We start from the raw sequence: 17,486 nt of genomic DNA on the forward strand, positions 1-17,486 counted from the left end.
TAGGAAGATTTATTTTAAAGTACCACCACTGGTAAATTTTTTTAATTCAGTTAGTAGTTAAACAAAATCTACTATTTTTGTTCTGAATTCTATTTCATTTCTGTGGAGAAACAACGTTAACTTTTTTTGAAGGCTTTTCCTACTTAGTCATTCCCAAGACTGTGAATCTAGGTAAATCTGGGGCAACATAGAACTTCCCACAGACATCACACCAATACCCAGAAAGCATGGATACAACATAAGCAGTAAAAAAGAGGCTTATTGAAGGAGAGGGTTTTGAAAGCAGAGCATATGATGGACATCATATCTTTTATTAAAGAAAAAAATAGTGAAAAAAATAAATATTAGGATAAAAATCAAAGAGAGCTCAGAATACCAGCAAGAGAAATCAAAGTTATGAAACAAAGAAGTTGATATTCTGATGTCACAAAATACAAGAACTAAAAAAAAGTTTGAAATTTTATTCCTAACCACTATGAAAACATCAACCAAATCTGAGAAACAAGGGACACAAACACTGAATGACAAGTATTTGCACAGTGTGAGAAATGGTGGGCCCTGGTGAGTGGAGAAGGGACTGAACTGATGGCAGAGCCAAGAAAGATGATCACAAGTCTTCTCTACTGGCAGGTTGGCTCCGGCTGGATTTCAGTGGGAAGAGCTTCTTTATCTTCCCCCTCAAGCTTCCACAATTATTCTATGTACCTGCAATAACGAAAATAGCCAGGGAAAATCAGAATTGGAGAAAACATTTTCCAAAACAAAGTAAAAAAAAAAAGAAATAGCAATTTTTTTTGTTTAATGGGAAAGCATCCAGAACCTCTTCTCTAAATAAGAGTCCGCGTGAATAACAGTCCTTGAATGGTATGACAATTAAGAGGTGGAATCACCTAAACAAATTTGTGGTAAATGCTCCAAGTGATTAAGAGCAAATGGCTAGAAGCAACCTTCGAGGCTCATGCACATGATCTCAGTGAGGCTGTAGCACAGCTGGAAGACTGGATAAGAACGGAGACAGATGCAATATGCTTTGATAGAGTATTCCCCAAAGTCTGAGGAGCATCACTGCAGCTTCTAAGACTGATACTAATTTTTTCTTCTGTTAACCAAATTACTAATAACCCAAGAAAACTTGAGCTGGCTGTTGATACCCTATAAAAAATCCCTAGAACTAACTAACCCCTAGATGCAATCAAAAAGCAGAACTGCAGCAAAATCAGTAAGCATGCGCAAAGAAGTGGGAACTGTGGAGAACAATGGAGAACAAAAAGCTGGAAAACATAAGAAGAGTACTCAAGGCAATTTCTCCAAATTTGAAAAGGAGACCTGCAGACCAGAGAGACAAAGGAGAAATTTGTTCTTACCTGATAATTTCATTTCCTTGAGTCTAGCCAGACCAGTCCAGATGCAAAGGTTATGCTCACCAACCAGCAGATGGAGACAGAGGCTGGCTGATGTCACTCCCTACAGACTTCTGTGCGGACCTCAGCTTACCAGCATCCTGTAACAAGCTAAGAAACAAATTCATGAGCTCCATTCTCCCCCCACCAAGGAGGCTTCCAGGAGAATTTAGAAAAAAGAAGAACTGTGGAACAGAGATTTCATATACAAAGTGAAAATCTGAAACTTAGCACTAAACAATATGCTACTAAAATTTCTTCTTTCTGAAATACACATTAGCAGATAATCTTATCTGGCTGAACAGGGAGGGTCATGTACTGGTCTGGCTGGACTTAAGGAAAATAAATTATCAGGTAATAACAAATTTCTCCTTTTTAATCCAGCCAGACCAGTCCAGATGCATGGGATGTACCAAGACTACTTAAGTGGGCAGGATACTGCCAGACCTGTACTCAAGAAGCCTCTTTTTTGGCCCGAACATCCAGCCGATAATACTTTGAAAAGGACTGTAAGAAAAACCAGGTTGCTGCTTTACAAATTTCCACCAGAAAACTACCTACGAAGCCACTTGCGCTCTAGGAGAGTGTGCCCTCATTATCCCAGGACAAGCAGGATGATAGTCCTCACATATGGGTGTCATCATCAGATGGAGCCCCGATACGGAAAACTTCTGTCAAAAGTTTCTAGAAACCTTTGGCTGGCACACTGAGCATGACCAATATGCCATGATATTCTCAGCCACAGGGGTCGCCCTTCAGTCTCTTTTTTTCCACCTTGCTGTAAGCATAGCAGATTAGGAGCTCTGGGAAGTTTTCCCTCACTTTTTTCCTCAGGGAAGAAAATATTTTCAGTCACAAAATAATTGTCATTGGGTCTCCCTTCGACATAGTATCGGTGAGTACATTTTTTGAATCATTTTTCGGTCGATTCCGGTCACCCTCACTAGTGGTATCCGCTGGTCATCGACCGTTACTCGGCCTAACTTTCTATCATGGCCTCCGGATTCAAGAAATGTCCAGATTGTAACCGGACTATGTTGATTACCGACCACCACAATGTTTGTGTTTTGTGCCTGGGATCAGGCCACGATGTCTGGGCTTGTTCAACTTGTGCCCAGATGACACCAAAGGGCAGGCGTGCCCGATTGGACAAGATGGGGGAGTTGTTTAAGAAAACCCCATCATCATCGTCGACATAGTCTCAAAGGAAAATATCTCCCTCGGTCGCAAAACATCGAGGCGAAAAGAGGACCGGTGACCATCCGTCACTGACTCCATCGGTGTCCTCCATAGCGTCTTCCTTGGCATCTAAGGAACATCAAGAAAAAAGACGCCATCGACATCGTTCCACTGACCCATCGGATGGAACGGCTCAGCCATCGACATTGAGGGACATCGAGCCAATGCCGAAGCGAGCCCAGGTCCTGGAACCAACATGCCCTACTGAACCCGAGGAACCGAGGTGCTCTCCACCGGGCTCGGTGTTAGAGACTGGGCCACCACGCTCAGTCGTGAAAGTGCCAGTAGCGCCAGTCTTACCTAACCCCGGTGACAGTGGACCCAGTCCCGGTTTCCAGGGAAGAGGTGACTACCATGGTCTAACAGGCCATTGTCGAGGCTTTTCGAAACTTCCAGCCTCCTTCCGTACCACCGGTACAGACACCGACCCCGGCATAGACATCGGATCCGTCGATATTTCAGCCTTTGCCGAACAAAATCGATGCCTTAATCGGTATGTTTCCTCCAGCGGCACAGACGCCGCCGGTACCTCCGGTGCAACCATCGACTCCATCGATGCCGGTGCATCCACTGGTGACTCCTTCCATTCCGATCCCAGGTTCATCAGAGGAAGACGACAGGGACTCGTATTCCGTCCCAGGCCCATCGGGCCTTCACAGTCATCGAATACCGGCAAAACCATCGATGCCAGTAATAGATCCCTCGATGCCAATGCATCCCGGTCCATCGGGTAATACCAGACATCGGTTCCCATCGATGCCTTCATTACCTCCTATGCTGCCAAAGCAGATTCCATCAAAATCTGCTTTTAAGACAAAGCATCATCTACAACCAGATGATCCTGAATCACCTTATCATCCTCAATATACTCCCTGGAAGGTTGTGGATACTGATACGGAGTCAGAAGAATTACAGTCTGAGCCTTCTCCACCAGAAGAGAGAAGAAAGTCCCCTCCTGAAGACTTGTCCTTTACAAACTTCGGGCGGACACAATTCCTTTCGAATTACTGACGGAGGAGGACACAAGACACAAGGCCCTAGAAGTCCTTCAATTCGTTGATGCACCAAAGGAGGTAATGGCAATACCAATCCATGAAGTCCTGTTAGAACTCCAGCAAAGGATGTGGGAACATCCATGTTCATCAGCACAAGCTGTAAATAGAAGAACAGTTGCCACATACCTGGTGCAACATGCCCCAGGTTTCCAAAAGCCCCAACTGCCTCATCACTCTGTAGTCGTTGAATCGGCTCAGAAAAAAGCCAGGAAACAGAAGCCACACTCTTCTGTCCCACCAGGAAAAGAAGAGAAGTTCTTAGATACCTTAGGAAGAAAGGTTTTTCAGGGATCCATGCTGGTATCTCGTATTGCGGCGTACCAGCTTTATATGACACAGTACCAAAGAAACTTGTGGAAGCAAGTTTAAGGTATTGCCGATGATCTCCCTCAGCAACAACTGGCTTTGAACACACTAATTGCAAAGGGCTTGAATCTGACAAACACGAGGTACGCCTATCAGCATCAGCAATTAATGCAAGGAGATGGGCTCGGCTTAAGGCCTCGGACCTCAGACAAGAAGTCCAGGAAAGACTGGCAGATCTCCCTTGAACTGGAGAGAATCTCTTCGGAGAAAAGATTCAGGTTACCGTTTCTCAGTTAAAAGATCACCATGAGACACTCCGCCAACTCTCCAAACTACCATCGGATCAGCCATCCTCCCTAAGAAGATCAACTAGAAGGTACACCAGGAGACCCTTCTATAGACCTAGAAGATATTACCCACCTGCTTCTTCAACGCGTTCATACTGCTACATACGAGACTGAAGGGAGACCCCTGTGGCTGAGAATATCATGGCATGCTGGGCATGCTCAGTGGGCTCAGTGTGCCAGCCAAAAGTTTCTAGAAACTTTTGACAGACGTTTTCCGTATCAGGGCTCCATCTGATGATGTCACCCATATGTGAGGACTATCATCCTGCTGTCCTGGGATAACACAAGGTAAGCAATTTTGCTTACTCCTGGGCAAAGAAAACCTTTTTTCTATGTAGGCCACTCCAAATCACACCCTTTATCCAATGAAGACTTGGAAGCAGTTCCACCCTTTCCTTGTTCCTCAGTATAGAACAAACAGATGACCAGAATTTATGTAACCATTTGTGACTTTCAATTAATGCAAGAGATTTTCCCTTACATCCAAATGATGAAGCTGAGCTTATTCCTCACTGTAAGAATCTACAGAAGGAAAGAAGACACCCCATCTGGCTTAGGTGAAAAGGCAAAACTACTTTCAGAAGAAAGGAAGAGATTGTGTGAATCTTTACCACTTTGTTTGTAAACACCAAAAAGGGTTCTCTGCATGAAAGAGCCTGCAATTCAGAAATCCACCTAGTAGAACATATGGCTACAAATAAAAACAGTCTTATGCATGAGATTAACTGAAACCTCCTTCAAAGGCTCAGAGGTCCTGCCAGATAGGTTGAAATCAAATTCAAATTCGAAGAAGGAACTGGATCCCTTACAGGAGTCTTATGTGCTTTATTCCCCTGAGAAAAAGTGACATCGGAATGAGAGAACAGAGGTGTACCCAACAAATATCCCCTAAAATATGCTACTGCAACTACCTGTACCTGCAAAGGAGTTCAGAGCCAAACATTTATCTAAACCTTCCTGCAAGAAGAAGCAGTTTGCTTACCGTAAACGGTGTTTGCTGTAGATAGGATGAATTAGCCATGCTGTTTGGGTGACGTCATCTTGGTGGCGCCCGGTGAACATTCAAGTCTCCAAGTTAAATTTTTTGATCTGCTGCTCCTGCGCAGCACTTCCCGTGTGAAGCACAAGCCCAGTCTCCTCAGTTTGTTAGAAAGCTAGATAGAAAAAGATAGATGGAATCTGGAGAAGGAGACGTGTCCAGGGAGGAGGGAGGGTACCGCATGGCTAATTCATCCTGCTATCTACAGAAAACACCGTTTACAGTAAGCAAACTGCTTCTTTTCTGTCCATAAGCAGGCTGAATTAGCTGTTTGGGAGTCCCAAGCTTAAAGAAAGAATACCTTTATAGTGAGGATGGCTTTTTTTTTTTTTTTTTACCTCTTCGTGGACATGTTTTTTTCGGTAAGTACATTTGATAATACTGATTTCCCTAGAACGCTGTCTGAAGCTGACAGTTGGTTGAGACAGTAATGTGCAGTAGAAGTGTATATTGATGACCAAGTAGCTGCTTTACAGATGTCTTCTATGGAGACATTACTCAGATGTGCCACAGAGGATGCTGTAGCTCGCACCTGGTGAGCAGTGACTGGAGTAGATGTTTGATTTGCTGAGGAATGACAGAATTGGATATAATTTGTGATCCAGTTGGAGATTGTTCTTTTTGAAACTGCTACTCCTTACGAGTTGGGGTTGAATGAGATCAACAGTTGTGAAGCTTGGCGGTGAGGTTGAGCTCTTTGTTTGTAGTAAGCTAAAGCTCTTTTACAGTCCAAAGTATGGAGGATAGATTCCCTCTTGTTTTTATGAGGTTTAGGGAAGAAGATAGGTAAGGAGATGTCTTGATTAATGTGAAAGGCTGAAACTACCTTAGGTAGAAACTTGGGATGAGTGCTCAGAATTACTTTGTTGTGGTCAAATGGTAGGTAGAGGAAAAAAGTTAACTAATCCTTGCAGTTCACTGACTCTTCAGGTCGAGGTGATTGCTATCAGAAAAACCACCTTTCAAGTGAGATATTTGAGATGGACAGAATTTAGTGTTCGAAAGGGGCTCTCATTAGAGCTGATAAAACCACATTCAAATTCCAAGGTACTGGAGGTTTGCGATTTGGAGAATGTAGATTTAGAAGTCCCTTCATAAAGCATGAGACCAACGGGTGGGAAGCTATTGAGAAACTTTTGATTCTTTTGTGATAAGCAGCAATAGCACTTAGATGAACCCTAATTGATGATGATGTTAATCCTGTTTTAGGTCGATGTAGTAAGTTGGAAAGGATTTCTGAGGGTTCAGAGGAGAAAGGGCTGTTTTGAATTTGGCACCAGTTAAGCATATCTTCTCCATTTAAAAGGGTAATTACATCTGGTTGATGGTTTTCTAGCTGCTATTATAATTTCTTTGATATTTGGAGGAAGTATTAATGATTGTAAAGCTTCCCGTTCAACATCCAAGCTGTGAGATGGAGGAAGAGTGTAGAAGAGATCCTTCTTCCTGAATCAGGAGATCTGGGTTTTGACCTAGATCTAACAGTTTAGTCTCTGACTACTGAACTAGATAAGCAAACCAAGGTTGACTCGGCCATGCTAGAACTATGAGAATCATATGGGCTCCATCTCTTATTTTCTGTACTATATTTGAGATGAGTGGAATTGGAGGAAACGCATAAAGTAGACCTGTCAACCATGACATTAGGAAGGCATCCTGTGTTGTCCTGAGATGGCTTGGGTGTATGGAACAAAATTAAGGAACTTTCCGGTTTTGTTCTGTGGCAAAGAGATCTATCCATGGTTGACTCCAATGAAGAAAGATTTTGTTTGTTACAGATGGGTTGAGAGACCATTCATTAGAGTGAAACAGTCTGCTGAGAAGGTCGGCTAAGGTGTTTGCTATGCCTGTAAGTATATGGCTCTCACGGTTATTGAGTTGTTGAGGGCCCATTCCCAGATTCACACTGCTTCCCTGCAAAGAATCCAGGAACCTGGCCCTCCTTCCTTGTTTTATATAAACATGGCCACTTGATTGTCCATGTGAATCATGACAGTATGTCCTTGCAGAAGATGTGTAAAGGTCATTAGGGCATATCTCATGGCTCTGGGTTCCAAAATATATATTTGGTAAAGAAGTTCATTTTTCGACCATTGACCCTGAGTTTTATAATGGAGTAAATGAGCTCCCCAACCTTGTGTTGAAGCATCTGTGGTTAATATGAAATTGTGGGTTGGATCCTGAAGAGGTGATCCCCATGGTTAGCACTTCCGGATTCAGCCACCAAAGAATGTTTTTATTCATGGAGTTGATATGGTTATCTGAGAAGACATTGGTTGAAGATATTGTGACCATTGAAGACGGTGCATGTGAAGATGAGTGTGAGGTACTACATGGATAGCTGCTGCCATGTGACAGAGTAATACTAACAGTTGATGAGCCGTGATCCTTGAATTGAGGAGCAAGTCCTTGCAGAAGTGGTGAAGACGATAGATCCTTTCTTGGGGCAAGAAGGCTCAAGATAGGATCGAGTTTATTTTGGCTCCTATAAATTGTAAGACTTGAGTCGGTTTGAGTACCGATTTTTCATAGTTTATGAGGAAACCCAAGGACTCCAGGCAGGAGACTGTGGATTCTAGATGCTGACAGAAAGACATCGGGTTGGGAGATACTATCAGCCAATTGTCGAGGTAGGGGAAAAAGTGAATCCCCTGATGCCTTAGGTGAGCTACAGCCACTGCTAGACACTTGGTGAAGACTCTGGGAGCCGAGGGTAGACCAAAGGATAGAACTTTGTATTGGTAGTGTATGGAGTTGACCTGGAAGCAGAGGAATCGCCAACAGGAGGGGTTTATTGGGATGTGTGTGTGTAAGCATCCTTGAAATCTAAAGAGCACATCCAATCATTCTTCTGTATGAAAGGGAGTACCAAGCTTAAGGGATGTCATCTTGAATTTCTCTTTCTGAATACACTTGCTTAGGGAGTGTAGATTCAGGATTGGACGGGGAACCCCTGAGCATCTGGGAATGAGGAAGTATTGTGAAGAAGAGATTGTATTTATTGTTTCAGTAGAGATGACTGAAGAATTCTTGAACCGGGTTACATGATGTGGAAGAGACAGGTGGAAAAGGAAATTCAGTTGGTAACCCTCATGAACAATGTGAAGGACCCACTGGTCTGTGGTGATGTGATTCCATTGTGTGGCAAAGGATATTATTTTGCCTCCTACTGGAAGAGGCTGTGGCTCGGCCTTTTTCAAAAAGACAATGGGGTTTTCTGAACCGAGGGTTGGGATGGTTTTTGTTGTTTCCTCTCTCTCTAACAGTTTCTGGACAGAGCTGGTTGAGCCTGAGTACGAGCTTGTTGGAAAGATTGATACTGTTGCTGCCTGTAAGGTAGAAATTATTTGAACGGTTTCCTTTGGTTATAATATGATTTCCTGTATTGTTGATAATGGCACCTAGACATGTTAGTGGCGTAAATCACTGAAAGTGACTGAATAGCCACATTCTGTTCTTTTAATTGTGCTACAGAATCTTTGAGGTTTTCACCATACAAATTGTCTGGGAGACATGGAAGGTTGGCCAGTTTTTCGTGTACATCTTCTCTTATCGAACTAGAGCGAAACCAGGCCATTTGACACGCTGCTGTAGCAGTAGCAGATGTTCATGAGGATGTTTCGAAAGATTCATATACTGCTCTAAGGAGATGTCTTAGGCCCTCTAATAGGTCGTAGAATAGTTGAGGTTGACCTGCTTCAGACAGTAAAAATGGTTTTAGAAGCTGTAAGGTCTTATAAAAGTATTTCACTATAAAATTGGTGCTATTGAATGCTTGAAGTTAGCATAGCACTTTGAAAGGTTTTCTTGGCATAGTCATCCAGGATTTCATGTTCTTTAACTGGAGGACTAGAAGTGTGTAGTTTTGATTTTTTGGCCCTTTTCATGGCAGATTCTACTACAACTGATTGGTGAGGAAGTTGGACAACACCATATGTAGCTATCTTCTGAAGTCTGAATTTTAAGTCTAATTTTCTGGATACTGGAAGAATTGATGTTATGGACGTGGACCCTTGGACCGGCTAGAGTACTGGATGGATCCGCTGAAGGAAGGCCTACAGCGGGACTCGTAGCCGGAAGGTGAAACAGGACCAGGAGACTGGACAGGACATTTACCTATACCAGCTCTCGTTCCCCGTAGGTTGAGCCCTTGGGTACCGGGGCCAGCAGGTCTTAGGCGAGGGTTTCCTGGCAACGAAGAATCCAAAGAACAGTCCGGGTTGAGGCAGGCAGAAGCGTGGGAGAGACAGAGACAGTCCAGAGGTCATAGCAAGCGACAGTGTTGCGAGACGGAGAACCAGGCCAGATGTCGGGGCAGGCTGAAGACAAGCGAAGCCGGAGAACGAGCCAGGGGTCAGGACAGGCAGCAGACAGAGAGAGTACCAGAAGCCAAGCCGAAGTCAAAACCAGGGAATCAAGCCGAAACAGGAGCTGGACCAGGAGCGGAGCAGAGGCAGGAAAACGGAGACAGGAACGGAACTGGAACAGGAACACAGAGTCAGGAACGGAGCTGGAACACAGGAACTGGAGAACGCAGGGACAGCAACTAGTTACTCAGAGAATCGACATGTTGCCAAGGCAGAGAACACAGATCCAAGCTGGGCTTAAATAGCCCGGGCGTCTGACATCTTCGGAGGCCGAGCCGAGGTTTCCCGCCACGGCCCCTTTAAATTCCGGCCTGATGCGAGCACGCCTACGGGGCAGAGCCAGGAGCAGGAAGTTGGCGGCGGCTCCCTCATGGGGAGAACGCCATGGGAAGGCCCTACCGCGGCCCGGGGCCGCATGGAGAAGGCCACGGTGAGAAGCGAAGAGGGGACCCTGTCGTTCCTGAGACAGGAAAATTGGGCATCGGAATGGCAGATCAAATTTAATGTGGATAAGTGCAAGGTGATGCATATAGGGAAAAATAACCCATGCTATAGTTACACAATGTTAGGTTCCATATTAGGTGCTACCACCCAAGAAAGATATCTAGGCGTCATAGTGGATAACACATTGAAATCGTCGGTTCAGTGTGCTGCGGCAGTCAAAAAAGCAAACAAAATGTTGGGAATTATTAGAAAGGGAATGCTGAATAAAACGGAAAATGTCATAATGCCTTTGTATCGCTCCATGGTGAGACCGCACCTTGAATATTGTGCACAATTCTGGTCGCCGTATCTCAAAAAAGATATAGTTGCGATAGAGAAGGTACAGAGAAGGGCGACCAAAATGATAAGGGGAATGGAACAGCTCCCCTAAAAGAAAAGACTAAAGAGGTTAGGACTTTTTAGCTTGGAAAAGAGATGGCTGAGGGGGGATATGATAGTGGTGTTTAAAATCATGAGAGGTCTAGAACAGGTAGATGTGAATCGGTTATTTACTCTTTCAGATAATAGAAAGACTAAAGGGCACTCCATGAAGTTAGCATGTGGCACATTTAAAACTAATCGGAGAAAGTTCTTTTTCACTCAATGCACAATTAAACTGGAATTTGTTGCCAGAGGATGTGGTTAGTGCAGTTAGTGTAACTTGTTTAAAAAAGGATGGGATAAGTTCTTGGAGGAGAAGTCCATTACCTGCTATTAATTAAGTTGACTTAGAAAATAGCCACTGCTATTACTAGCAACAGTAACATGGAATAGACTTAGTTTTTGGGTACTTGCCAGGTTCTTATGGCCTGGATTAGCCACTGTTGGAAACAGGATGCTGGGCTTGATGGACCCTTGGTCTGACCCAGTATGGCATGGTCTTATGTTCTTATTGATTGAGGAGTTTCCCACATTTTGGATAGGACTGAGTCTAGTAGTTTATGAGATGGGAGAGCTGATGGCTCTGTTGGAATATCTAGTATTTTTAGTAAGTCAAACACCTCCTGACATGGGTCAGGAATTTATGAATCTCTACTCCCAGAAGATTGCCCATCTTTTCCACAAATTTTGAATGTGAGATCGTCCGGAGGAGATGAGTGGTCCGGAGGTTCCTCTGGGAGGATCAGAGGGGATTCCTGTTGTCTGAGGAATGGTCTTTTGGGGTTAATCTCATAGAGAACCTTGTTGATTGGTCTGTGGAGAGCAAGGGATTGAATGTGGATGGGATTCCATGGTTGGCAATTTTTGCTCCTCAGGGGAAGAAACCGCAGACTGTGGATCTGTATCACCCTGTGAACCAGGACATGGAGGTGAATCCCGAGGCTGTGACATAGAGAATAAATCTTTAATATTGAAGGAGATCTTGTCTATCGCTTTTTGAGATCTAGTGGCCTGTGTGTCAGGTTTCTTATGGTGATGTTTTTTGTGAGGTATCATAAGGTGTTTTCCAGATTCTTGTTCTTGGTCAGGTACAACCTTTGAGTGTGAATGAGTTGATGTTCCAGACCTTACAGACTGGGTGTCCATTGATGACGCTGATCTTGAGCTAATCTGTATAGGAGGTGGTGACACCCAAGGAGGCTGAGAAAAGATATCCTGAAAGGGTTGGACGAGAGTATTGGAGATTTGTGTGATCCGTTATCCCCTTTAAGAATTTACTCGAGTAGTATGATGTTTTTTGGAGAGAACAGCAGGTTTAAATGTACTAGTTTGCGTTGAAACACCTGACTTGGACGGTTTCGGCTTTGTAGATGTGTCATGCATCGATGGATGCATTGATGCAGAGTGGCACTCCCATGTGTCATGCAGCAATGAACACCTCGTTGCATTATGCGCCAATGAGCGAGTTGTAGCATCCTGCATTGATGAACACTTTGGTGCATCGTGCGCAGATGAGTGCATCAGCGCTTCATACGTGGATGAGTGTGAATCGGCGCGTTTTGTGACGCATTCCGATGTTTTGCGTGGTGCGATGATGATGCACTCGATGGACTTTTTTCGGTTCTGGGTCTTTTAGGTGCTGAAGCAACCTGTATCAATTGAGGGGTCTGGTATTTCTTGCCCCTTGGTTCCTCAGATGAAGCTCGTCTGGACAATTCTTTAATTTTTGATTTAGATCCTGGGGAGAATTGAACCAAGCGTCTTGGAGAAGGTGCACAACTCCCAGACGAGGAGGCACCTTCTCTTTCACAAAGTGCAACAATCTTTGCCACTCTGTCTCCTAGCTCAAGGAGACATGCGGTCACAGTCCTTACATTTGGCCTGGTCATGGTCTGGACCTAGGCAAATTTAACAATAATTGTGGTAGTCCGTGACGGACATTATGTGTCCACACTGACAATATCTGAACCCCAGTTTCTTTGGGGTGGACATTGTAGCACTGAAAAGTGCTGTTTGGGGTATTGCAGACGCGGTTAAAAAGAGACGCAGGACAGTTAGAGACTGTCCGTGCCTGAGTGTGGAAAAAAATGAACTGAAGAGACCGGGCTCACGCTTTGCATGGGAAGTGCCACACAAGCGCAGCAGATCAAAAACTTTGATTTGGAGACTCGAATGTCTGTTGAGTGCCGCCGAGATGACGTCACCCAAACAGCATGGCTAATTCAGCCTGCTTATCGACGAAAAACTGTAAGACACACAGCACCAAAGTCTTTTCTGCCAGAACCTCCTTATCAGCACACAAATTTTAAAAGATGCACCAGACTCACATATGCCAAAGTAGTAGAGCTTTTCCTAGAATGCAAGAGAGTTTGAACCACTTTTTGAGAACAACCTTTCTTAATCAACTGAGACCTCTCAAGACAAAATTGAGCAGGATCTTTGTGTACCATTGGACCCTGGACCTGCAAGCCCATGTTCTAAGGCAAAAATAATGAATTCCTGTCTACCAACCTGACTAGATTAACATACCAAGGACGCTGAAGCCAGTTGGGAGTCACCAGATCCCGACGACTGAAAATCTTCTGAATGACCCTGTTCACCAGAGGCCATGGGAAAAACACATAAAGCAGACCCTCCTAGGGCTAGGTTTGAACTAGGACATCCAATCCTGATGACTCCCTTCTTTCTTCTTCTTGAAAAGTTTTCAACCTTGCATTTTTGTTATAAACCATCAAATCCATCACTGCCTCTCCCCATCAGGTTACCATCTGTGAAAAAGGAAAATTGGTTCTTACCTGCTAATTTTCGTTCCTAAAATACCACGGGATCAGTCCAGATGAGTGCATTTATGCATCCCTACCAGCAGATGGAGGCAGAGAACAAAGCTTTGAGGCACTGCTACATAACTGAGAGTGCCACCTGCAGTCCCTCAGTATTTCTGTCTCCAGAAGATAGTAGATGGTATAGTTAGGAAGAAGATTCGGCTCCCTGAGATGTTAGGTTCCTTCGTAGGCCATCCCTTGGGTGGAGCAGGGTAAGCGGGGTGTTGGTAACCCTTGGCTTGACTTGGCCCTTCTTGGTAGGGGAGGGGGGGGGCGAGTTGACAGCCAGGAGTCCTGGTTCCCTCACCCCCTCTGGGCCCTTCACTCCCTCAGTCTCCTCAGTTTGTGGCCTCCAGAAGCAGGGAAGTTCTTCTGTTCTCTTCCTTTTTCTTTCCTGACAGATCAGGTATGTCTCTTTAAAAAAAAAAAAAAAAAAAAAAAGATTCAAAAGCAAGGGAAGAGGAAAGGCAAGGCTGAGGCAGCGCTAAGTGCTGTGTTTCTCTGCCGGGAGACAGGCAGGAGGGAATGGGCTGAAGTGCCTTTGCTTGTCGGGGCCAGGTGCTGAGTCCATCAGCACCAGGACAGTATTGGGGGAACGCTCTGCATCAGCAGCTGCTATTTTTAGGCCCGACAGTGTGTGCAGGTCTGACTGAGCTAGCATGCCAGCTCCTGCACAGCGCAACAAAGTTTGTCACGGCTGTGGTTTGAGGCGGATTTGCCTCGATTCAGCCTTGTTTTGTCGCAGTTCTACCTTGGGGGGGGGGGGGGTCCGGGACCTGCCCTGACTTGCCGGTTTGGAGGCTTTTTGATTGGGCACTACCTGGACACCTTGCCCGTTGGAGGACCATGAGAACTAGAACTCGCGGTGCCCTGCTGTGAGGGGAACCTTGGAACTTTACCACCTGCCCTGACTTGCCGGTTTGGAGGCTTCTTGATCAGGCACTACCTAGACACTTCTCCGTTTCTCTTCGGTATGAGGAAATACCTTGAATAGAACCCTCGGCCTTGCTGAGGGTGAGGAATGAACTCTACAGCTCCTGCTGTGAAAAGGGTGGAGAGTTCTGTCCAAAGTATGACCTGCTGGGTGGACAAACCCCAAGACTGACATGGGGGAGAGTTCTCTGGAAGCAGTCTGAAATTGAGCCAGTACTCCTGGCGGACAATGGTAAGGACCCATTGGTCTGACCGGTCCTCCAGGGTGGGCCAAGTCGATAAGACTGTCTCCTACTGGGGGTATGTTTTGCTGACTTGCGCTCCCTCACCGCCAGTCAAAAGCCTGTGGCCAAGGCTTGCTGGGGTGCTGGCTGAGGCCTAGGTGCCTGTTGCTGATGCGAGCGGCCCTTGGAGCTAGTATGCAGTGTGCGAGCTCGAGAAGCTGGGAGATAATATTTCCTCTGCCTGTAAAAGGAATTCCTGGAGCTTGGCCGGGAAGATTTCCTGACAGAGGAAGGAGCATCTGAAGCACTAGCGGACAGCTGTTGAAGGGTCTCATGGTGGACCTTCAACTGAGCCACCACATCTCTAACCTTATCCCCAAAGAGGTTGTCACCTGTGCATGGGAGGTCAGCCAGCTTTTCCTGCACCTCTGGGAGGTCAGAAACCTGGAGCCAGGCCATTCTGTGGGCACTGATGCCCATGGTGGCTACTCAGGCTGTGGTCAAATATGTCGTAGGTGGACCTCACCTCATGTTTGCCAGCCTCTAACCCTTGCAGAACAATAGCCGAGAGCGACTCCTGCTGCGGCAAGCTCTCCATGATGTCCTGGACCTGTTTCCAGAGGTTCTGGTTATATTGGGTCATATACAGCTGTTAGGTGGCTATACTGGCGATGAGCCTAGTGCCCTGAAAAATCTTTCTGCCCAGAGCATCCAGCTCCCTATGTTCTCTCCCAGGAGTGGCAGAGGCATGAGTGTGGGAGCGTTTAGCCTTTTTGAGGGTGGACACTACAACCACCAACTGGTGGGGGAGGTGCCGCCTTTCAAATCCAAGGCCTGCTGTACCAGATAGCTGGCATCCACCTTCCTATTGACTGGAGAGATGGAGATCGGGTATTCCCACATCCGAAGAAGGTGGTCCTTAAAGATGTCGTGGATGGGAACTGCCACAATTTCCTTGAGAGTGTCAACAAACTGGAGCACTTCCAGCATCTTATGCCACGCATCTTCCTCTGAAAGAAGTTGGAAGGGGATAGCCTTGGCCATGGCCCTGACAAACCCTGCAAAAGCAAGATAATCTGGGTGGGACCGACACCTTTCCTCCGGCGGGGAAGGCTCAGAGAGGTCATCCGAAAATTTGGAGGAAGACTCTGAGGAATCGCCCCCCCCCACGGGTCATAAGGGCCTTGCTCCTCACTGAGGCCATCACGGGGTTGTTGCGGGTGATGCTCATGGAGGATCCTATCCCTTGGGTCCCAACAGCTTTGGAGGCACCGAGGGCCCTGTGGGAATCGATGATTCTCCTGGTAATGGGGGAACCAAGGGTCACGGGAGGCCAAAGGGCCCGGGCAAAGGTTCAGGGAATGGAGGCCTCGGGAATGCGACACTGGCCGAATCTTCCTCCTCGGAAAAATCCAATGATAGGGATCGCTCCCAAGGGAGTTATCATTGGCCACTGGGAAACTGAAGATCTCTCAGGTACTGGTTGCATTGGAGGGCGCTGAGGAGGACATCCAGACGCTCAAGCAGAGGTGCTAGAATATATGGTGGAGGCTCCAGCACAGGGGCCGGTGGTAGGGGAGGCTCGACGCTCCGCAGAGCTCTGAGAACTGCAGACTGCACCCTGCGGTCCAACTCCTCCTAAAAGTCCAGTGAGGCAGGACTGAGGGAGTGGGGACGAGGTGTCACCGGCTCTTCCTCAGTTCTCCAAGGTGGCTCAGTGCCGGGTACTACCGGATATATCAGAGGATTGGGCCTCTGAGGGACGGAGTTGCTTCGGTGGTGGTATGGCAGCCGCCAGTACCACACTGGAACAGGAGCCGCATGCCAACGGCAACCAGTGTCGATGCTTGCGGGATCTCCCATGGTGCTCGGCCCCATCTTTCCCTGGCGCCAAGGAGGCAGAGGATCCCAATGTCCTGGAAATTGGTGAGATCATGGAGGACCGATCACCGTTCCCTCAATCTTTCAAAGAAGAGGATAGAGGAGTGGTGAGAGGGAGCGTATCAAGGGGCTCCCCTTAACCCCCCAGTGTCGATGACTCCGCGGGTGTCAAAGTTTTCCGTGCCGGGCTCCATCGGATGATGTCACCCACATGTGAGGACTACCATCCTGCTTGACCTAGGAAAACAGTAGAAACTGCTCCAGGGTTATGCTTAACCGAGGGAGTATGCAACTTTAGATGTGGAGCTGCCCACCCACGTCTAAAATATTTCTTCTTCACCTGGCCTTAGCTCACAGTACAGATGCTCACCTACCATCAGCTGAAGAGAGAGAATACTGGCAGGCTCAGGCCTACAGGGATACCAGTAAACCTGGTAGTCTCTGTTTCCACTTGCTGGTTGGTGAGCATAACCCATGCATCTGGACTGGTCTAGCTGGTTTACAGAAAGATGTCAATTCTAACCTTGGGACAGTGCTATGGACAGTAAGAAAGTAGGAGCTTTAAGACTATTGCTTGAGTTAACTACTGGGTCTCCAGAGCATTTCTTTTCCCTCCCTTTTTCCTGCTACTTCAGGAAAATTTGTTCTACTGGATGGAAAAGATCTTGAAAATAACTAGACACTAGGCATGCTAACAAAATAAGGAAGTAATTAAGGGGCTGGAAGGAAGAAGTCCCAGATTTTATCAGGTATATCTCAACCACCCAGGCATGATTATGGCTTTTCCCCTAGATAGATAGATATCTATTTTGGGAGAGAGTACATAATAAATATATTGCGTTGGCTGTTGTTTCACTCAGGAAGTGAGACAATGGTCAACCCACGGGTTTCTTGGATCATTAACTAGATTGCTAACACTTCCAGCATAAGGAAGTTAATAAGGGTGTAGCTGGGAAACAAGGCACAAAATTAATGGTGCTCCTCCATTTTTAGCAACATTTTTAAACTA

The 17,486-nt window shown here is 46.1% G+C and overlaps 1 protein-coding gene across 4 annotated transcripts in view; it reads right to left on the minus strand.

Moving 5' to 3' along the window:
- Positions 1-441: 441 nt before the first annotated feature.
- The window catches only part of CSTF2 (cleavage stimulation factor subunit 2), a 101,416-nt gene continuing 84,371 nt past the window's right edge, over positions 442-17,486 (minus strand). For all 4 annotated transcript variants that reach the window (XM_029607394.1, XM_029607392.1, XM_029607391.1 and 1 more), the window contains one exon: positions 442-705. The gene's annotated coding sequence lies outside the window, so the exon portion shown is untranslated. The remainder of the gene's footprint in view (positions 706-17,486) is intronic.

This window comes from Rhinatrema bivittatum, chromosome 6 (assembly GCF_901001135.1).
Source record: "Rhinatrema bivittatum chromosome 6, aRhiBiv1.1, whole genome shotgun sequence".
NCBI lineage: Eukaryota > Metazoa > Chordata > Amphibia > Gymnophiona > Rhinatrematidae > Rhinatrema > Rhinatrema bivittatum.